The sequence below is a fragment of the Pongo abelii genome, chromosome 1, assembly GCF_028885655.2.
Source record: "Pongo abelii isolate AG06213 chromosome 1, NHGRI_mPonAbe1-v2.0_pri, whole genome shotgun sequence".
In the NCBI taxonomy this organism is placed as follows: Eukaryota; Metazoa; Chordata; class Mammalia; order Primates; family Hominidae; genus Pongo; species Pongo abelii.
The window spans coordinates 117,752,759-117,777,491 of NC_071985.2; the positions used below are offsets into that span (position 1 = coordinate 117,752,759).

At 37.9% G+C, this 24,733-nt stretch overlaps 1 protein-coding gene across 5 annotated transcripts in view; it reads right to left on the bottom strand.

The window, feature by feature from the left end:
• Positions 1 to 24,733, bottom strand: part of SYCP1 (synaptonemal complex protein 1) — a 146,761-nt gene that overhangs the window by 19,696 nt on the left and 102,332 nt on the right. The window contains exon 28 of one of the 5 annotated variants that reach the window (XR_008512809.1): positions 18,542 to 18,646. The exons of the other annotated variants lie outside the window; for them this stretch is intronic. The gene's annotated coding sequence lies outside the window, so the exon portion shown is untranslated. The remainder of the gene's footprint in view (positions 1 to 18,541; positions 18,647 to 24,733) is intronic. 5 annotated transcript variants of the gene reach the window in all.

The window sequence follows — 24,733 nt, forward strand, 5'->3', positions numbered from 1 at the left end:
AGTAAACAAATTTCACATTGCTAGGCAGAGATTAAGGCCCCATCAAATTCATGAAAGATATAGGAAAGATGATTTATCATAATCCCAAAAAGCCAATCTATTTTAATTAGAAGTTAAGATGGTCATCTAGTAACAGTTTACTATACCAATGGGTTTATAGGTAAAGTGGGGATTGTCATATTGACTGAGAACTTAGAAAAAAGTTGCATAAAAAAGATGAGCTGAATCTATGTAAATATAAAGCTCAAGTTAAAGAGATACAGGAATCATAGTGAAATAATAGAATATACATTTTTATCAATCTTGACGATGTAAAATAATAAATACTAAAATTGTATATGCAGGGGAATATGAAACAGGAGACAGTATTAGATACATTATTTTAAAATATAAAGGGAATCAATAAACTAATTTAAAAGACTACATATACCTTCCAAATCAACCAAAGTAAGACACACACACACACACACACACACACACTTTAGAGAATAAGAAAGAAAATAAGTATTACTATGTAGTGAAAAATAAGATGACAAAAACCTTATTAAAATATATAATCAACGAAGAGTTAATATCCAGAATCATAAGCAACTCCTACAACTCAACAACAAAAAAATTGGATTAAAATTATTATTAACCCAATTCAAAAATGGGCAAAACACTTGAATAATCAAACCACCAAAGAAGATATACAATGTCCAACAGGCATATTAAAAATAGTCACCATTGCTAATCATATGAGAAATGCAAATCATAGCCACACGAGAGATTGCCTACACACATTAGGATGGCCACTATCAAATGAATAGGAAATAACAAATGCTGATGTGGATGTGGAGAAATTAGAATCCTTATGCACTGTTGTGTGGGAATGTCAAATGGTACAGTCACTACAGCCAATATAGAGGTTCTCAAAAAATTAATGATACAGTTGCCATATGATCCAAGAATCCCACTTCCGGAAATACATCCAAAAGTATTCAAAGCAAGATCTTACAGAGATAGTTGCACACTCACATTCATTACAGCATTATTCACAATAGCAAGAGGTAGAAGCAACCCAAATGTCCATCAAGAGAAAAATAATAAGGAAAAGATGGTATATACATATAATAGAATATTATGCAGCCTTTAAAAAGGGCATCCTGTTACATACTACAACATAGATAAACCTCAAGGACATTATGCTAAGTGAAATAAGCCAGTCACGTAAACACAAATACTGTATGATTCCACTCATATAAAGTATTCAAAATCAGAAACAGGATGTGCAAAGGTGGTTGCCAAGGACTGGGAGGAAGTGGAAAAGGGAATTCGTGTTGAATGGGTATAGACTTTTAGTTTTACAAGATGGAAAACTACTAGAGATCTGTTGCACAACAAGGTGAATATACTTAACACTTCTGAACTGTACATTTAAAAAGTGTTAAGACGGTGCACTTAATGTTATATGTTTTTATCACAACAACAAAGTTAAAGTACAAACCATTCAACTTATGCATATCAACATAAAAGTGCTAAATAGAATATTGGCCAGCATAATCTAACATCACATTTTAAAAATACATCATGACCAAATAGAGTTTATTACAGAAACACAAGAATAATTCAAAACTGATACATATCGTATCAACAAATACAATCAGGAAAACTAACCTATTAGTCAAAAAAAGACTCTTGGGTTACAGATTCAATCAAGGTTAATAAAAAATAGACAAAAACACAGAAGACAAATACAACAAGAAAGTGAGGGTCACAATATGAATACTAGATAAAGCTGACTTTGGGGCAAAAATACAAAAATAAAGTATACTATTTCCAAAAAAAACAATGAATTAGTATAAACTTTTATACAACAAATAGTATTCATCAAAATATACAATGCAAAATTAGTAGAGAATTCAAAAGGAAGAGAAAGATAATAGTAATAGAACCCTTAACTCCTTTTAGCTCATGACTGATCAAACAGAAAAAATATATAAGACATTTAAAGTATACATAATTGAAATAATACAGTAAATCAAACTTCTTGGTAAAGACGGTAAAGCCAGATTACAAAATCTTCCTTCTCCTAAACTAACAACAACAACAAAAAAGCAAGAGAGGAAGAGAGGAAAGAAACAAAAGTAGTTAAAAACTGGCAAAAATACATTCAACAACAAAAACATACAATCTCATGCTATAATCTATAATACTAGTGAGGCTCAGTAAGAGAGCCACAATATACAATTGTGCTCATTTCACCCTACTCACTGTGGCTCCTCACCCTATTACTACTTGTATAGTATTGGTGAAAGAAAATGAAAACATATAATAATGAAAGTAAAGGTCACTAATATACCTGAATTTTGTAAGAAGAGATTTGAGGACATAAATAGGCAATCCAGGAAAAAGATGCCTAGAAAATGCATAACGAGTGATCAGCAGGAAAAAACCACTGAAGTTTATATTTTGGTCTCTCTCGATTGGAGAAAGGAAGTACAACCACAACCATAAAGAATTAGTTATCCTTGCCAATAAACAGAACATACTTGACATAAAGTCAAAAGATAAACTTCTTAAACAGAAGATTCCCCCAAAAGAATACAAAGCACAAAAAGAGACTCACTAAGAGCACCAGGTAAATTTTATCTTTTTCTCTGGGCTCCTCTCATCACCCTGTAAGCAGAATATCCCAAATAATGATATTTATATCTTTTCACTCACAAAGCTGTGCAAGTGACATAACAGAGCTTGAAGAGACTGGTAAAATGGCAAAAATAAATAACCACGGCTTATCCTATCAGATAGACACACAGGCCCCAGGGCTCTACACTGAACTGGTAAAAAGATCTGAAGCCTAAGGGAAATACATAACATGAAAACTACGAAACACTGGACTTAATCTGCACTATAGACCAAATGGATCTAATAGATATTTATAAATATTTCATCCAACAGTTGCAAAATAAACATTCTTCTCCTAAGCACATGAATCAGTCTTAAGGACAGACCATATGCTAGCCACAAAACAAGTCTTAAACATTCAAAAATGGAAATCACATCAAGTATCTTCTCTGACGACAATGAAATAAACCAGAAATCAATAACAAAGGGAATTTTGGAAACTATAAAATCACATGGAATTTAAACAATATGCTCCAGAATGACCAGTGGGTCAACGAGGAGATTAAAACGGCAATCAAAAAATTTCTTGAAACAAATAATTGGAATACAACACAACAAAATCTATGGGATACAGCAAAGGCAGTACTAAGAGGGATGTATATAGCTATAAACACCTACATCAAAAAAGAAGAAAAACTTCAAATAACCTAATGATGCATCTTAAAGAACCAGAAAAGCATGAGCAAACCAAATCCAAAGTTAGTAGAAGAAAAGAAACAATAAAGATCAGAGCAGAAATAAATGAAATTGAAGAAAATGATACAAAAGATCAATGAAACAAAAAGTTTATTTTTTTGAAAAGATAAACAGAATGACAAACTGTTAGCCAGGCAAACTAAGAAAAAAAACAGGGAAGCCTCAAATAAATAAAATGAGAGATGGAAAAGGAGACATTACAATCAATACCACAGAAATTCAAAGGATCGTCAGAGGTTACTATGAAGTAAATATATGCCAATAAATTTTAAAACCTAAAAATAAATAAATTCCTAGACACATACAATCTACAAAGATTGAACCATGAAGAAATCCAAAACTTGAATAAATCAATAACAACTAGCAAGATCGAAGCTATAATAAAAAGTCTCCAAGAAGAAAAACCTAGGACCCAATGGCTTTACTGCAAAATTTTACCAAACATTTAAAGAAAAATTAATACCACCCCTGCTCAAACTATTCTGAAAAATAGAGGAGAGGGGGATACTTCCAAACTCATTCTATGAGGCCAGTAGTACCTAAACCAAAACCAGACACAAAGACACATCAAAAAAAGAAAACTAAAGGTCCATATCACTGATGAACATGGATGCAAAAATCCTCAAAAAAATACGAGCAAACCAAATTCAACAACACATTGAAAGATCATTCATCATGGCTGTGTGATTTATCCCATGGATGCAAGAATGATTCAACATACACAAATAAATCAGTGTGATATATCATATCAAACCATATGATCATTTCAATTGATGCTGAGAAAGCTTTTGATAAAATTTAACATCCCTTCATGGTAAAAACCCTCAAAAAAGCTGGGTATAGAAGGAATGTATCTCAACATAATAAAAGCCATATATGACAGACTCACACCTAGTATCATACTGAATGGGGAAGTACTGAAAGCTGCTAGAGCAAGATCTTAGCCCTATGCACTGGAGGTCTGGATATAAATTTGGCTCTGTTGGCTGTTGTGGGAATACAGAGGGAGTGAAACTGGCTTTGCTGGCTGTGTGGGAGTTAGGTGAGGCCTGTCAATGCCAACTTTCCCCCTACTTCCCTGGCTACCTGTACAAAGCATCAGAGGGAGCAATAATCCCCCTTGGAACATAACTCCATTGGCCTGAGAACCACTACCCCACCCCTCACAGTGGCAGCAGCAAGCCCCGCCCAAGGAAAGTCTGAGCTCAGAAACGCCTAACCCTGCCCCCACCTGATGGTCTTTCTCTACCTGATGTAGTAACCGAAGACAAAAGACATAAACTCACGGGAGCTCTATGGTTCTGCCCATTACCTGAGAAACCTGAATACTTATCCAGGTGACATTAGGCCAAGCTTGTATCCCTCCACACTACCATAGATGATGCTCTCTTAAAGACAACACCACGTGGCTGGAAGCCAACCAACTCAAGGCATTACAGCAACTCATAACAGACCAACCCTACTCCAAGGAAGGGGAAAACAACAGCTAATTCCACCAGCTGTAACACCCTGGCTAACCAGAGGTCCTGAACTTGTTCACATCACAACTTCACTGCCAGCATAACCAGCATTTGAGAAAACCAGCATACTAAACAAAACTACAACCAAGGACTCTCACAGAGTCTACTTCACTGCCCTGCTACCTCCACTGGAGAAGGTGCTGGTAGCCATGGCTGAGAGACCTGAAGATGAATCACATCATAGTACTCTTCGCAGACACTCCCCACTACCAGCCTGGAGCCTGATAGCACCACTAGGTAGCTAGATCCAGAAGAGCAATAACAATCACTGCAGTCATGCTCTCAGGAAGCCCCATCCCTAGGGGAAGAGGGAGAGCACCACATCAAGGGATCACCCCATGGGACAAAAGAATCCGAACGGCAGCCCTTGAGTCCCAGATCTTTCCTCTGACATAGTCTATCCAAACTAGAAAAAAAAAAAAAAAAAAACAGAAAAACAATTCTGGTAGTATGACAAAACAAGGTTCTATAACACCACCAAAAGATCACACTAGCCCACCAGCGATGGATCAAAACCAAGAATAAATCTCTGAATTGCCAGAAAGAGAATTCAGAAGGTTGATTATTAAGCTACTCAAGGAGGCACCAGAGAAAGGTGAAAACAAACAAAGAAACTTAAAAAATAATACAGGATATGAATGAAAAAATCTCTGAAGAAATAGATATCATTAAAAAAAATCACAGCTTCTAGAAATGAAAGACACACTTACAGAAATGCAAAATACACTGGAAAGTTTCAACAATAGAACCGAACAAGTAAAGGAAAGGACTTTAGAGCTCAAAGACAAGGCTTTCAAATTAATCCTATCCAACAAAGACAAAGAAAATATGGGAGCAGGGGGCTGGCAAGATGGTCATATAGAACAGATCTGGTCTGCAGCTCCCAGTGGGACCAACGCAGAAGGTGGGTGATTTCTGCATTTCCAACTGAGATACCCAGTTCATCTCATTGGGACTGGTTAGACAGTGGGTGCAGCCCACAGAGGGCGAGCAGAAGCAGGGTGGGGTGTTGCCTCACCCGGGAAGCACAAGGGACGGGGGAACTCCATCTCCTAGCCAAGGGAAGCCATGAGGAACCGCGCCATGAAGGATGGTGCTATCTGGCCCAGATACTGTGCTTTTCTTATGGTTTCTGCAACCCGCAGATCAGGAGATTCCATTGGGTGCCTACACAACCAGGGCCCTGGGTTTCAAGCACAAAACTGGGTGGGTGTTTGGGAAGACACCTAGCTAGCTGAAGGTGTTTGTTTTTGTACCCCAGTTGCACTGAAACTCCAATGAGACAGAACTCTTCACTCCCCTGGAAAACGGGCTGAAGCCAGGGAGCCAAGTAGTCTTGCTCAGTAGATCCCACCCCCATGGAGCCCAACAAGCTAAGATCCACTGGCTTGAAATTCTCACTGCCAGTACAGCAGTCTGACATCAACCTGGGATGCTTGAGCTTGTTTGGGGAGGTGGAGGGGAGTCCACCATTACTGAGGCTTCAGTAGGTGGTTTTCCCTTCACAGTGTAAACAAAGCCACTGGGAAGTTCAATCTGAGCAGAGCCCACCATAGCATGGCAAAGCCACTGTAGCCAGACCACCTCTCTAGATTCCTCCTCTCTGGGCAGGGCATCTCTGAAAGAAATGCCCTGGAACAAAGCACCTGGGGGAAGGGGCACCTGTGGATGCAGCTTCAGCAGACTTAAATGTTCCTGCCTGCCAGCTCTGAAGAGAGCAGAGAATCTCCCAGCACAGTGCTCGAGCTTTGCTAAGGGACAGACTGCCTCCTCAAGTGGGTCCCTGACCCCCGTGCCTCCTGTCTGGGAGACACCTCCCAGCAGGGGCCAACATACACCTCATATAGGAAAACTCCAGCTGGTATCTGGCGAGTGCCCCTCTGGGATGAAGCTTCCAGAGGAAGGAGCAGGCAGCAATATTTGCTGTTCTGCAGCCTTTGCTGGTGATACCCAGGTAAACAGGGTCTGGAGTACAACCCCAGCAAACTCCAGCAGCCCTACAGAAGAGGACCCTTACTATTAGAAGTAATAACACTCCCGTTTGTTAGTTTTAAACAAACAGAAAGCAGTATCATCAACATCAACCAAAAGGATGCCCATGCAAAAACCCCAACTGAAGGTCTCCAACAACAGAGACCAAAAGTAGATAAATCCATGAAGATGAGGAAAAACCAGTGCAAAAAGGCGAAAATTCCAAAAACCAGAATGCCTCTTCTCCTGCAAAGGATGACAACTCGCCAGCAAGGAAACAAAACTGGATGGAGAATGAGTTTGATAAATTGACAGAAGTAGGCTTCAGAAGGTGGGTAATAACAACTTCCTCCAAGCTAAAAAAGCATGTTCTAACCCAATGCAAAGAAGCTAAGAACCTTGATAAAAGGTTACAGGAACTGCTAACTAGAATAACCAGTTTAGAGAACAGAAAAGACCTGATGGAGCTGAAAAACACAGCATGAGAACTTCGTGAAACATACACAAGTATCAATAGCTGAATCAACCAAGAGGAAGAAAGGATATCAGAGACTGAAGATCAACTTAATGAAATAAAGTGTGAAGACAAGATTAGAGGAAACAGAATGAAAAGGAATGAACAAAGCCTCCAAGAAATATGGGACTATGTGAAAAGACCAAACCAACATTTGATTGGTGTACCTGCAAGTGACAGGGAGAACGGAACCAAGTTGGAAAACACACTTCAGGATATTATCCAGGAGAAATTCCCCAATCTAGCAAGACAGGCCAACATTCAAATTCAGGAAATACAGAGAACACCACAAAGATACTCCTACAGAAGAACAACCCCAAGACACATAATTGTCACATTCACCAAGGTTGAAATGAAGGAAAAAATCTTAAGGGCAGCCAGAGAAAAAGGTCGGGTTACCCACAAAGGGAAGCTCATCAGATTAACAGTGGATCTCTCTGCAGAAACCCTACAAGCCAGAAGAGAGTAGGGGCCAATATTCAACATTCTTAAAGAAAAGAATTTTCAACCCAGAATTTCATATCCAGCCAAACTAACCTTTATAAGTGAAGGAAAATAAAATCCTTTACAGACAAGCAATGCTAAGGGATTTTGTCACCACCAGGCCTGCCTTACAAGAGCTCCTGAAGGAAGCACTAAATATGGAAAGGAAAAACTGGTACCAGCCACTGAAAAAAACATACCAAAATGTAAAGACCATCAACCCTATGAAGAAACTGCATCAACTAATGGGCAAAATAACCAGCTAGCATCATAAAGACAGGATCAAATTCACACACAACAATATTAACCTTAAATGTAAACAAGCTAAATGCCCCAATTAAAAGACACAGACTGGCACAGTAGATGAAGAGTCAAGACCCATCGGTGTGCTGTATTCAGGAGACCCATCTCACGTGCAAAGACACATATAGACTCAAAATAAAGGGATGGAGGAATATTTACCAAGCAAGTGGAAAGCAAACAAATAAAAAAAAAGCAGAGATTGCAATCCTAGTCTCTGATAAAACAGACTTTGAACCAACAAAGATCAAAAAAGACAAAGAACGGCATTACATAATGGTAAAGGGATCAATGCAACAAGAAGAGCTAACTACCCTAAATACATGCACCCAATACAAGAGCACCCAGATTCATAAAGCAAGTTTTAAGAGACCTACAAACAGACTTAGACTCCCACACAATAATAGTGGGAAACTTTAACACTCCACTGTCAATATTAGACAGAACAATGAGACAGAAAATTAACAAGGATATTCACGACTTGAACTCAGCTCTGGACCAAACAGACCTAATAGACATCTACAGAACTCTCCACCCCAAAGCAACAGAATATACATTCTTCTCAGCACCACATAGCACTTATTCTAAAATTGAACATGTAATTGGAAATAAAACACCCTCAGCAAATGCAAAAGAATGGAAATCATTACAAACAGTCTCTCAGACCACAGTGCAATGAAATTAGAACTCAGGATTAAGAAACTCACTCAAGGCCGAGTGAAGTGGCTCACACCTATAATCCCAGCACTTTGGGAGGCCAAGGAAGGCCAATCACCTGAGGTCAGAAGTTCAACAACAGCCTAGCCAACGTGGTGAAATCCCATCTCTACAAAAAGTACAAAAATTAGCCAGGTATGCTGGCACATGCCTGTAGTCCCAGCTACTTGGGAGGCTGAGACAGGAGAATCACTTGAACCTGGGAGGCAGAGGTTGCAGTGAGTCAAGATGGCACTACTGCACTCCAGCCTCAGTAGCAGAGCAAGACTCCATCAAAAAAAAAAGAAAGAAAGAAAGAAAAAAAGAAAACAAGAACTCACTCAAAACCACACAACTACGTGAAAACTAAACAACCTGTTCCTGAATGACTACTGGGTAAGTAACAAAATTAAGGCAGAACTAAATAAGTTCTTTAAAACCAATGAGAACAATGACACAACGTACCAGAATCTCTGGGACACAACTAAAGCAGTGTTTATAGGGAAATTTATAGCACTAAATGCCCACATCAGAAAGTGGGAAAGATCTAAAATCAACACCCTAACATCACAATTAAAAGAACTAGAGAAGCAAAAACAAACAAATTCAAAAGCTGGCAGAAGACAAGAAATAATTAAGATCAGAGCAGAACTGAAGGACACTGAGACATGAAAAACCCTTCAAAAAAAATCAATGAATCCAGGAGCTGGTTTTTTGAAAAGATTAACAAAATAGATAGACTGCTAGCCAGACTAATAAAGAGGAAAAGAGAGAAAAATCAAATAGACACAATAAAAAATGATAAAGGGTATATCACCACTGATCCCACAGAAATAGAAACTACCATCAGAGAATACTATAAACACCTCTACACAAATAAACTAGAAAATCTAGAAGAAATGAATAACTTTCTGGACACATACACCCTCCCAAGACTAAACTAAGATTTGAGAAGTCAAATCCCTGAATAGACCAATAACAAGTTCTGAAACTGAGGCAGTAATTAATAGCCTACCAACCAAAAAAAGCCCAGGACCAGATGGATTCACAGCCAAATTCTACCAGAGGTACAAAGAGGAGCCGGTACCATTCCTTCCGAAACTATTCCAAACAGAAAAAGAGGGACTCCTCCCTAACTCAGTTTATGAGGCCAGCATCATCCTTATACCAAAACCTGGGAGAGACACAAAAAAAAGGAAAATTTCAGGCCAATATCCCTGATGAATATCGATGTGATAATCCTCAATAAAATACTGGCAAACCGAATCCAGCAGCACATCACAAAGCTTATCCACCACGATCAAGTTGGCTTCATCCCTGGGATGCAAGGCTGGTTCAACATATGCACATCAATAAACATAATCCATCACATAAACAGAACCATGTAAAAGCCACAAGATTATCTCAATAGATGCAGAAAAGGCCTTCGATAAAATTCAATACCCCTTCATGCTAAAAACACTCAATAAACTAGGTATTGATGGAACATATCTCAAAAAAATAAGAGCTAATTATGACAAACCCATAGCCAATATCATACTGAATGGGCCAAACCTGGAAGTATTCCCTTTGAAAACCAGCACAAGACAAGGATGCCCTCTCTCACCACTCCTGTCCAACATAGTGTGGGAAGTTCTGGCCAGGGCAATCAGGCAAGAGAAACAAATAAAAGGCATTCAAATAGGAAGAGAGGAAGTCAAATTGTCTCAGTTTGCAGAAGACATGATTGTATATTTAGAAAACCCTATCATCTCAGCCCAAAAACTCCTTAAGCTGATAAGCAACTTCAGCAAACTCAGGATACAAAATCAATGTGCAAAAATCACAAGCATTCCTATACACCAATAACAGACAAACAGCCAAATCATGAGTGAACTCTCATTCACAATTGCTACAAAGAGAATAAAATACCTAGGAATACAACTTACAAGGGATGTGAAGGACCTCTTCAAGGAGAACTACAAACCACTGCTCAAGGAAATAAGAGAGGACACAAACAAATGGAAAAACATTCCATGCTCATGGATAGGAAGAATCAATATCATGAAAATGGCCATACTGCCCAAAGTAATTTACAGATTCAATGCTATCCCCATCAAGCTACCATTGACTTTCTTCACAGAATTAGAAAAAACTACTTTAAATTTCATATGGAACAAAAAAAGAGCCCATATATCCAAGACAATCCTAAGCCAAAAGAACAAAGCTGGAGGCATCATGCTACCTGACTTCAAACTATACTACAAGGCTACAGTAACTAAAACAGCATGGTATTGGTACCAACACAGAATGGAACAGAACAGAGCCCTCAGAAATAACACCACACATCTACAACCATCTGATCTTTGACAAACCTGACAAAAACAAGAAATGCGGAAAGGATTCCCTATTTAATAAATGGTGTTGGGAAAACTGGCTAGCCATATGCAGAAAACTGAAACTGGACTCCTTCCTTACATCTTATACAAAAATTAACTCAAGATAGATTAAAGACTTAAACTTAAGACCTAAACCCATTAAAAACCCCAGAAAAAAAACTTAGGCAATACCATTCAGGACACAGGCATGGGCAAAGACTTCATAACTAAAACACCAAAAACAATTGCAACAAAAGCCAAAATAGACAAATGGGATCTAATTAAATGAAAGAGCTTCTGCACAGCCAAAGAAACTATCATCAGAGTGAACAGGCAACCTACAGAATGGGAGAAAATTTTTGCAATCTATCCATCTGACAAAAGGCTAGTATCCAGAATCTACAAGGAACTTAAACAAATTTACAAGAAAATAACAAACAACTCCATCAAAAAGTGGGCAAAGGATATGAACAGACACTTCTCAAAAGAAGACATTTATGCAGCCAACAAACATGAAAAAAAGCTCATCATCACTGATCATTAGAGAAATGCAAATCAAAACCACAAGAAGATACCATCTCATATGAGTTAGAATGGTGATCATTAAAAAGTCAGGAAACAACAGATGCTGGAGAGAATGTGGAGAAATAGGAATGCTTTTACACAGTTGGTGGGAGTGTAAATTAGTTCAACCATTGTGGAAGACAGTGTGGTGATTCCTCAAGGATCTAGAACCAGAAATACCATTTGACCCAGCAATCCCATTACTGGGTATGTACCCAAAGGATTATAAATCATTCTACTATAAAGACACGTGCACACATATGTTTATTGCAGCATTATTCACAATAGCAAAGACTTGGAACCAACCCAAATGCCCATCAATGATAGATTGGATAAAGAAAATGTGGCATATATACACCATGGAATACTATGCAGCCATAAAAAAGAATTAGTTCATGTCCTTTACAGGGACATGGATGAAGCTGGAAACCATCACTCTCAGCAAACTAACACAGAAACAGAAAACCAAACACTGCATGTTCTCAATTGTAAGTGGAAGCTGAACAATGAGAACATACAGGCACAGGGATGGGAACATCACACACTGGGGTCTGTCGGGGGTGGGGGGCAAGGGGAGGGATAGCATTAGGAGAAATACCTAATGTAGATGACGGCTTGGTGGGTTCAGCAAACCACCATGGCACATGTATACCTACATAACAAACCTGCATGTTCTGCACATGTATCCCAGAATTTAAAGTATAATAAAAAAGAAAAAATACTTTTAAAAAATGAACAAAGCCTCCAAGAAGCTTAGGATTATGTTAAACAAACCAACCTAAGAAAATTGGTGTTCCTGAGGAAGAAGAGAAATCTAAGACTTTGGAAAATTTATTTGAGGGAGTAATCAAGGAAAACTTCCTTGACCTTGCTAGAGATCTAGACATCCAAATACAAGAGGCTCAAAGAATACCCAGGAAATTCATCGCAAAAGATCATAATCTAGGCACATAGTCATCAAATTATCTAAAGTCAAGATGAAGGAAAGAATCTTAAGAGCTGTGAGGCAAAAGCATCAAGCTAACCAATAAAGGAAAACCTATTGGATTAACAGCAGACTTCTCAGCAGAAACCTTACAAGCTCGTAGGGACTGGGGTCTTATCTTTAGGCTCCTTAAACAAAATAATTATCAGCCAAGAATTTTGTATCCAGTGTAACTAAGCTTCAAAAATGAAGAAAAGATAAAGTCTTTTTCAGACAAACAAATGCTAAGACAATTCGTCACTACCAAGCTAGCACTACAATAACTGCTAAAAGGAGCTCTACATCTTGAAACAAAACCTAAAAATACACCAAAATAGAATTTCCTTAAAGCATAAATCTTACAAGGCCTATAAAACAATAACACAATGAAAAAAAATCAAGGTATTCAGGCAACAAATAGCACAATGAATGGAAGAGTACCTCACATCTCAATACTAATGTTGAATGTAAATGGCCTAAATGCTCCACTTAAAAGATACAGAATGGCAGAATGTATAAGAATTCACCAACCCAATTATGTGCTGTCTTTAAGGGACTCACCTAACATAACACATAAGGACTCACATAAACTTAAGGTAAAGGGGTGGAAAAATATATTCCATGCAAATGGACACCAAAAGCAGGCAAGAGTAGTTATTCTTACATCAGACAAAACAGACTTTAAAGCAACAACAGTTTAAAAAGACAAAAAGAGACATTACATAATGATAAAAGGACTTGTTTAACAGGAAAATATCACAGACCTAAAAATATATGCACCTAACACTGGTTCTCCCAAATGTATAAAACAATGACTACTAGACCTTAAAAATGAGATAGACATGCTGGGCGCAGTGGCTCACACCTATAATCCCAGCACTTTGGGAGGCTGAGGCGGGCTGGATCACCTGAGGTCAGGAGTTCGAGACCAGCCTGGCCAACACAGCGAAACCCTGTCTCTACTAAAAAAATACAAAAATTAGCTGGGTGTTGTTCCAGGTGCCTGTAATCTCAGCTACTCTCCTCTGGAGGCTGATGCGGGAGAATCACTTGAACCTGGGAGGTGAAGGTTTCAGTGAGCCAAAATTGTGCCACTGCACTCCAGCCTGGGCAAAAAGGTAAGACTCCAGCTCAGAAAAAAAAAAAAAAAAAAAGAGAGATAGATGGCAACACAAATAATAGTGGGGGACTTCAATACTTCACTGGCAGCACTAGATAGGTCATCAAGACAGAAAATCAACAAAGAAAAAATGGACTTAAACTATACCCTGGAACAGATGCACTTAACAGGTATTTACAGAACATTCTACCTAACAACTGTAGAATATACATTCTATTCATCACCACATGTAACATTCTCCAAGACAGACCATATGAAAGGCCACAAAACAAGTCTCAATGAATTAAGAACATCAAAATTATATCAAGTACTCTCTCAGACCACAGTGGAATAAAATTGGAAATCAACTCCAAAAGGAACTCTCAAAACCAGGCAAATACGTGGAAATTAAATAATCTTCTCCTGAATGATCTTTGGGTCAACAATGAAATCAAGATGGCAATTTTTAAATTCTTTGAACTAAACAATAATGGTGACACAGCCTATCAATGCCTCTGAGATACAGCAAAAGCAGTGCTAAGAGGAAAGTTCATAGCATTAAATGCCCACATCAAAAAGTCTGAAAGAGCACAAATAGACAATCTAAGGTCACATCTCAAGGAGCTAGAGGAACAAGAACAAACCAAACCCAAATTCAGCAGAGGAAAAGAAATTACAAAGATCAGAGCATAACTAAATGAAATTGAAACAAAAAATACAAAAGATAAATGAAACAAAAAGCTAGTTCTTCGAAAACATAAACAAAATTGATAGACCATTTGTGAGATTAACCAAGAAAAGAGAAGATTCAAATAAGCCCAATTAGAAATGAAACAAGAGATATTACAACTGATACCAGAGAAATAAAAAAGATCAAGGCTACTATGAACACCTTAACATGCACAAACTAGAAAACCTAGAAGAGATGGATAAATTCCTGGAAATATACAACCTTCCTAGATTAAACCAGGAAGCAAGAGAAACTCTGAACAGACCAATAACAAGCAGCAAGATTGAAATGGTAATTTTAAAAAACTGCCAATAAAAGAAGTCCAGGACCAGATGGATTCACAGTTGAATTCTGTCAGACATTCAGAGAATTGGTACCAATCCTACTGAAACTATTCCAAAAGATAGAGTAAGAGAAAATCCCCCCTAAATCATTCTATGAAGCCAGTATCACCCTAATACTAAAACCAGGAGAGGACAAAACGGAAAAAGAAAACTACAGACCAATATCCCTGATGAACACAGATGCACAAATCCTCAACAAAATACTAGCTAACCGAGTCTAACAGCATATCAAAAAGATAATATATTTCTCAAAAGAAGATATACCAATGGCAAACAGGTATATGAAAAGGTGCTCAACATCACTGATCATCAGAGAAATGCAAATCAAAACTACAATGAGATATCATCTTACCCAGTTAAAATGGCTTTTATCCAAAAGTCAGGCAATAACAAATGCTGACGAGGACATGGAGAAAAGGGAACCCTCATACATTGCTGGTGGGAATGTAAATTAGTACAACCACTATGGAGAACAGTTTGGAGGTTCCTCAAAAAACTAAAAATAGGCCGGGCGTGGTGGCTCACACCTGTAATCCCAGCACTTAGGGAGGCCAAGGCGAGTGGATCACCTGAGGTCAGGAGTTCGAGACCAGCCTGGCCAACATGGCAAAACCCCATCTCTACTAAAAATACAAAAATTAGCCAGGGGTGATGGTGCATGCCTGTGATCCCAGCTACTCAGGAGGCTGAGGCAGGAGAATTGCTTGAATCCAGGAGGTGGAGATTGCAGTGAGCCGAGATCACACCACTGCACTCCAGCATGGGCAACAGAGCAAGACTCTATCTCAAAAAAAAAAGAAAAACAAGCAAACTAAAAATAATCAGCTGCTATAGACGATACGATCCAGCCATCCCACTGCTAGGTATATACCCAAAAGAAAAGAAATCCACATACCTAAGAAATATCTGCACTCCCATGTTTACTGTAACACTGTTCACAATAGCCAAGATTTGGAAGCAACACAAATGTCGATCAACTGATAAATGGATAAAGAAAATGTGGCGCATACACACCATGAAGTACTATTCAGCCATAAAAAGAATAAGATCCTGTGATTTGCAACAGCATGGGTGGAACTGGAGGTCATTATGTTAAGTGAAATAAGCCAGGCACAGAAAGACAAACTTTGCATGTTCTCACTTGTCTGTGGTTACTAAAAATTATAGCCATTGAACTCATGGAGATAGAGAATAGAAGAATGATTATCAGAGGCTGGGAAGGGTAGTAGGGAGGAGGGGAGGGGGTGTGTGGGGAAAGGGGAATGGTTAATGCATATAAAAAATAGAAAGAATGAATAAGATATAGCATTTGATAGCACAATAGGGTGATTATGGCCAATAATTTAATTGGACTTTTTAAAATAACTAAAAGAGTATAACTGGATTGTTTGTAATACAAAGGATAAATGCTTGAGGTGATGGATACCTCATTCACTCTGATAAAATTGTTACACAATGTATGCTTCTATCAAAATATCCCATACACCCCATAAATATACACACCTACAATGTACCCACAAAAATTAAAAATTAAAAGAAAGAAAACTATAGCTCAATAGCTCTCATAAATGTAGATGCAAAAAATTCTCAGCTCAAAAAGCTAGCAAACCAAATCCAGCAAAATAAAATGAGGATTATATACCATGACCAAGTAGAATTCCTGCCAAGAATGTAAAGTTGGTTTCACATCTGAAAATCAATTACTGTAATACATAATATTAATGGAATAAAGGGAAAAACCCACATGATCACCTCAACAGACATGGAAAAAGCATTTCACAAATCTAACACCCTTTTATGGTAAAACAAAAGAGAACAAAGCAACCTTTAAACTAATTAGGAATAGAAGAGAACTTTCTCAGTTTGATAAAGGGCATCTAGATAAACTGAATTTCATCAAAATGAAAACTTTTGTGTTGCAAAAGATACCAACAAGAAACTGAAAAAACAACCCACAGAATGAGAGAAAATATCTGCAAATAGTACATCATATAAAGAACATGTATCTGAAATAAAGAACTCTTTTCTTTTTTATTTTATTTTTTATTTTTGAGACGGAGTCTCACTCTGTCACCCAGGCTGGAGTGCAGTGGTGCAATCTCGGCTCACTGCAAGCTCAGCCTCCCGGGTTCACGCCATTCTCCTGCCTCAGCCTCCCGAGTAGCTGGGACTACAGGAACTCACCACCATGCCCGGCTAATTTTTTTTTTTTTTTGTATTTTTAGTAGAGACGGGGTTTCACCATGTTAGCCAGGATGGACTCAATCTCCTGACCTTGTGATCCGCCCGCCTCAGCCTCCCAAAGTGCTGGGATTACAGGCATGAGCCACCGCACCCGGCCTGAAATAAAGAACTCTTAAAACTGAATAATAAAAAAATAAATTACTAAATAATTTTTATTGATATATAATAGTTGTACATATTTTGGGAGTACATGTGATATTTTGATATCTGTATATGATACATAATGATCAAAATCAGAGTAATTAGGATATCTATCATCTCAAACATTTATCATTTCTTTGTGTTGGGAATACTCCAATTCTTCTCCTATAGCTATTTTGAAGTATTCAATATTTTGAAACCTACACTAGCCCTATTGTGCTACCAAACACTGGAACTTATATCTTTTATCTAATTGTATATTTGTACCCATTAATCAATCCCTCTTCATCCCTCCCTCCCCTCTACCCTTCCCAGCCTCCAGTAACTACCACTGTACTTACTACCTCCATGAAATAATTTTTTAAGCTCCCACATATGAGTGAGAATATTTAACAGTTGTTTTTCTGTGCCTAGCTTATTTCACATAACCTAATATCCTCCAGCTCCATCCATGTAGTTGCAAATGACAAAATTTCCTTCTTTTTTATGGCTGATTAATATTCCATTGCATATGGAATGTACACCACATTTTCTTTATCCAATCACTTGTTAATGAACACTTAGTTGATTCCATACTTTGGCAATTGTGAATAGTGCTACAGTAAACATGGGAATGTAGATCTTTCTTCAATATGCTGATTTCCTTTCTTTTGGATATATACTCAGTAGTGGGATTGCTGGGTCATAAGGTAGCTCTATTTTTAGTTTTTTGAGGAACCTCTAGACTGTTTTCCATAATGGCTGTACCAATTTACACTCCCAGCAACAGTAAACAAGGGTTCCCTTTGCTCCACATCCTCATCAACACTTACTATCTTTTGACTTTTAACAACAGCCATCCTAATAGGTGTGAGGTTGTATCTCATTGTGGTGGTGTTGATTTGCGTTTCCCTGATGATTAGTGATGTTGAGCATGTTTTCATATATCTGTTTCCATCTGTATGTCTTCTTTTGAGAAATTTTGATTCAAGATTTTGTCCAATTTTTAATCAGATGATTTGGGATTTTTTGCTATTGAATTGTTTGAGTTTCTTATATATTCTGGTTATTAATCTCTTGTTGGATGGATAGTTTCCAAATATGTTCTCCCATTCCAAGGGCTGATTTTTCTCACTTTGCTGTTTCCTTTGCAGTACAGAAACTTTGTAGCTTGATATAATCCTATTTTACCCATTTTTGCTTTCATTGCCTATGCTTTTTGAGGTCTTACTCAAAGAATCTTTGACCGGACCAATGCCCTGTAGCACTTACCCAGTGTTTTCTTTCAGTAATTTCATAGTTTCAGGTCTTACATCTAAGTAAACTTAATGTTTACTTAAGGAGTTCAAGACCAGTTTAGGCAACACAGCAAGAACCCTGCAAAAAATTTAAAAATTAGCTGGGTGGGGTGGTGGTCACTTGTAGTCCCAGCTACTTAGTAGGCTGAGACCAGAGGATCTCTTGAACCCAGGAGTTGGAGATTCCAGTGAGCTATGATTGTACCATTGCACTTCATCCTGGGCAAGAGAGAGAAACCCTGTTTCTACAAAACAAACAAACAAGAACAACAACAACAAAACCTGGCCATTTCTAATTCTTTGAGAGATCACACATTTCCATCAATTTAGGGTCAGTCTCTGGCACCTTATTTTGTCTGTTTGGTGAGGTTATATTTCCCTTAATGTTCTTGATGCTTGTGGATGTATGACAATGTCTGCACACTGAGAGATTAAGTATTTAATTGTCTGCACAGTCTGCCTTGGTTTGTGCTTCTCAGTGATTCTAGTGATTCTAAGAAGTCTGGTTGTTGGTTTTCTGAGCCTGTGACCACTGCAGCCATCTCGGCACTAGAGGATGCTCTAAGTCCACACTTGCCATGAGTCTAGCAAGGACTCCAAGGTTGACATGCTGTTCCAGCCCAGATAAGCCTGGGAAAGATCCAAGGAGGGTACTAGAACTGTATGGGAATGCTGACCAGGGACCTGAGTTCAGAAGATTGGCCCAGTGGCTGAGATGGACATGCCTCCCAGCAGGTCTCTGCATGGGCAAGATAGGATGTCAAGTGCAGCTTGAGGGGCTGGAGTTGACCATAGTTCCCCTCAGGATCTGCTGTGGGTTGGAGGCTGGAGAGCCTAGTCTTGGTGGCTGAGAGAGCACATGTCTCCTAGGAGAACCCTGCACAGACAGAAGAGTTTCCTAAGTGTAGCAGGATGGATTGGAGCTGAGAATTAGCTCCCTCAGGATTACTGTGAGATAGAGGTTGGAATGCCCATCCCATTGGATTAGAGGAGTGTACATCTCTCAGCACGGCCCTGCACAGACAGGATAGTTCCCTGATTGCAGCAGGAAGGGCCAGACCTGTGACTGTCCCCCCACCATCCATCCAAGATCTGCTGGGGGACACAGGCTGGAGAGCCCATCTTGTTAGCCCAAACAGGTACACATCTCCCAGACAAGACAGATCTCAGAGACAGCACAAGGAAAGAGGTTGGTGATCCTATTCAGGATGGCTTAGACTCCTCAGCTGTGAGGTATGGGTGAGTCTCCCTCTGGGTCCTTGTGTTAGCAGCTCTCAGCTGGGACCTCAGATAAAGTGGGCTAGAGAAGTGCCACAAAGCAACTATTACGTTCTCTGCCAAAACCAATATTAGCAAGCAGACAAGCCTCTCTATCAAGGCACTAATAGTGTGATTCCCCCTGGACTCTTTGGCAGATGGTTTTGATTGCAAGCTCAAGGACAAACAGGGCTATAGCCAAGCCACTTAGAGGACTGGGCCATTCCTAGGCTTGAACCTGGGAGCAAGCTCAGTAGGTCAGCCACCTGTAACCTACTGTCAGTCTTCACTCTCAAAATGACCCTCCAAGTGCTGTCAGTCTGCACTCTCAAAATGACCCTCCAAGGTCTTTGGTTCCATGAGGGTTTCAGAGACTCCCACTTGAGTCCTGAGGCTCCCAAAGTGAGATTTTGACTGGATAGGTGCAGAATTTTTGTTGTTTTGAGGAGATATGAGTGGGTTAATGGTGACCCTGAAACAGCCTAATTAACCATTACAGAAATTGAATTTATTGTTTAAAAGTCCTTTTCAGAAATCTACAAGCCTGGATAGTTTCACTGGAGAAGGCTATCAGTCTACCAAACAGAAAGAAAAATTAACACCAATTTTATACAATCTCTTCCTGAAAACAGAAGCAAGGAAAACACTTCCAGACTCATGATATCATAACCAGACAAGATAATATAAAGAAGAAAACTACAGACCAATATTTCTCATGAACTTAGATTTTAAAATCCTCAACAAAATATTAGCAGATTAACTCTAGCAAGTGCCCTCTCTCTCTCTCTCTGTTTCTCACTCTCCATATGTATATGTCATACACCAAATGGGATTTATTCTAGGGAATAGCATTCAAAAATCAACCAAGGTAATCCACCATATCAACAAGATAAAAAGAAAAATCATATGATAATATCAATAAATGCAGAAAAAGCATCTGATAAAATCCAATACCAATTCATGATTTTTAAAAACTCTAATTAAATTACTACAGGGAGATTACATCAACTTGATTTTTTAAATCTAGAAAAAATCTATAGCTAACATCTATTTATTGGTTAAAAAATTGGATGCTTTTCTCCCTACATTTATCAATACTGTAAGCATGTATGCTCTCGCCACTTATTAGTCTACCACATGGCACTGGAAGTTCTAGTCACTCACTGCAATAAGTCAAGAAAAAGAAATAAAGGCCAGGCACGGTGGCTCATGTCTGTAATGCCAGCACTTTGAGAGGCAGAGGCAGGCGGATCATGAGGTCAAGAGATTGAGACCATCCTGGACAACATGGTGAAACCCCGTCTCTACTACAAAGACAAAAATTAGCTGGGCATGGCGGCGTGTGCCTGTAGTCCCAGCTACTCAGGAGGCTGAGGCAGGAGAATCTCTTGAACCCGGATGGGGGAGGTTGCAGTGAGCCGAGATCACGCCACTGCACTCCAGCCTGGTGACAGAGCAAGACTCCATCTCAAAAATAAATTTAAAAAAATAAAAAGCATACTGACTGTTTGGAAAGGATAAAATAAAATATAATAATTATTATTGTATTTATTAATATTAGTGTTTTATCCTTTCCAATCATCCTGCAGATGACAAGTGTCTGCACAGAAAATCACAAAGAATAAAAATAAGCATTATAGAGCTAATAAATAAGTTTAGCATAGGCACGGGATACAAAATAAACACAAAAATCAATCATGTTTCTATACACTAATGATGAGCATATAGGAAACAAAATTAAAAACACAATCTATTGCACTGCATGATGACCACCACTAATAATAAGATATTGCATATTATAAAATTGCTAAAATATTTTTAATGTTCTCATGTCAAAAAAATGATAAGCTGGCAAGGTCACAGACATGTTAATTAGTTTGACTGAATCTTCTATAACGTACACGTACGTATATCAACATGTCACATTGCACCTCATAAATGTACACAATTACTATTTGTCAATTAAAAATTAATAAAAATAAGAACAAATGTCTATTTTTTTGATTGCATGAAAGGAAATGAAATAGATATACATTTAACAAAACAGGTTTAGAGGCTATATAATGAAAATTATGAAATTATTATGAAAGAAATCAAATATCTAATAAATGGAGAAAAATACCATGCTATAGATTTGAGAACTCAACAAAGTAAAGATGTCAATTTTCCTCAAACTGTGATCTATAGGTTTAATAAATTTTCTATCAAAATCCCAGCAAGGTTTTTGTAAAAATAAACAAATTTATTCTAAAATATATGGAAAGTAACAGGTACTAAAACATCTAAAACAATCTTGACAGAGAAAAATAAACTAGGAAAATCATTTTACTTGATATTAAGGCTTACTATAAAGTAATCATGGCAGTTATGTTGGTGAAGAGACACATAGATCAATGGAACAGAATAAAGACCATAGAAATAGATCCATAAGAACATGCCTAACTAGTTTTTGACAAAAGTTTGAAAGTAATTCAATGGAGATAAAGTAGTCTTTTCAACAGCTGGTGATAGAGCAATCTGAGATCCATAGGCAAAAACTGAACTTCATGCTTTATATAACAATTAACTCAAAATGGATCACAGATGTAAGTATAAAAAATAAAATTCTAAAGCTTTTACAAAAAGACACAGGACAAAGTCTTTGGGATCTAGGGCTAGGCAAAGAGTTCTTAGACTTGGGGTCAAAAGCACAATCCATAAAAGGAAAAACTGAGAAATTAAAATTTATCAAGACTAAAAACTTGTTCTGCAAAAAAACTGTTAGAATAAAAAGACAAGCTATAGACTGGGAGCATACACTGGCAAACCACATATCTGATGCTGTGGTTTGAATGTTTGTACCCTCCAAAACTCATGTTGAAATTTGGTTGTCATTGTGGCAGTGTTAGGAGGTAGGACATTTGGAAGGTGATAGGGCCATGAAGACTCTGCCCTTATGGGTGGCAGGAATCCCATCATAAAAAGGCATGTTTGGCCCTCTTTTTATTCTTTGCCTTTTTGCCTTCCACCATATGAAGACAGGGCATTTCTCTCTCTGGAGGATGCCACAAAATGCCCTCACCAGATGCTGGCACCTTGATCTTGAACTTCCCATTTTCCAGGACTGTGAGAAAAATACATTTCTATTCTTCATAAATTACCCAGTCTCAAGTATTCTGTTATAGCAACACAAATGGACTAAGCCCTCTGAAAGAGGACTAATAATTACATTATATAAAGAATTCTTAAAATTTAACAGGTAAAAACAAGTCTAATTAGAAAATTAGTTAAAAATAAAAACACAGATACAAATCTCATCTTGAATTGTAGTTCCCATTATCCGCACATGTTGTGGGAGGGTACCCAGTGGGAGGTAATTGAATCATGAGGTTGGTTACCCCCATGCTGCTGTTCTCGTGATAGTGAGTTCTCACAAGATCTAATAGTTTTATAAGGGGCTTTTCTCCCTTTGCTTGGCATTCATTATCCTTCCTGCTGCCATGTGAAAGACATGTTTGCTTCCCCTGCCACCATAATTGTAAGTTTCCTGAGGCCTCCCCAGCCCTGTGGAACTGTGAGTAAATTAAACCTCTTTTCTTTATAAATTACCCAGTCTCGGGTATGTCTTTATTAGCAGCATGAGAATAGACTAATACACTGTTCAACAGCAGAAAAATGCAAATTAGAACCACAATGAATTATGACTGCAAACCTACAAGAATACCTAAAATAAAAAACAGCAAGTTGCTGCTGGTAAGGATGCAGAGACACTGGATCATTTATACAGTGCTTATGGTAATGTAAAATGGTACCACCACTTTGGAAAATAGTTTGGCAGTTGCTTATGAAACTAATATGCAACTGCCATACAATTTAGCAATTGTATTCTTAGGTAGCTGTTTCAGAAAAATGAAAACAAGTTCACACCAAAACCTGTACACAGGTGTTCATAACAGCTTTATTTATAATAGCTCAAAACTAGAAACAACTAGGTACCCTTGACTGGGCAAACTCTTAAACTGTGGTACAGCCATACCACAGAATACCACTTGGCAATAAAAACTAAAAAAAACTTATTTACATTTTTCTATCTGCTTTCCAACTTTCTATATACTCAGGTTGGACTAACAACTTGGATAAATCTCCAAGGAACAAAGCTGATAACAAAAGGTTACATAGTGTATGAATCCATCTAGATAACATTCTTGAAATGGCAAAATTAAAGAAATGGAGAACATGTTAGTGATTTCCAGGGGTGGAGGAGGGAGGTGGATGTGGCTATAAAAGGGCAATATGAGGAATCTTTATGGAGATGGAACTGTTCTGTATCTTAATTGTGTCAATGTCAAAATCCTGGTTGTGATATTGTCCTACAATTTGTAAGATGTGACCATGGGGGGAAACTTAATAAAGGATACATGCGATCTGTCTATATTATTTCTTACAACTGCATGTGAATCTATAATTATCTCAAAATAAAAAGCTTAATTAAAAGAAACTACACTGGCACCTACAACTTTCCTCCCTCTTCAAAATGTTTTTCAGTCTGTTTTCTTCACCTTAGAATCTAAGCTCTTTCAAGAACTATTAAATATTTTGTAAAGAAATATCTATCTTAAGTTTAATAATAATTCTGCAATTCCAATTTCAAATTATTTTTTCCAATAAATTCAAATATAATATGTATATTTTAGTTTAAAGTAACTAATATGGCATTTTTTTCAAAGGTATTCTTTATCTTTCTTGATATGTGTAAGTGTATCTGACTATGGTTCTTTTTGTTTTTGTTTTTTCATAAAGGAGCCATATGAAGTGATACATGCCCAAAATAGATAAAAGTTATTCTGGGATGTAAGCTCTAGAATTCCATCAACATTTTCATTTACATTTGTATGTATTACTTACATTCTTAAAATGTGTATAAAAGTCT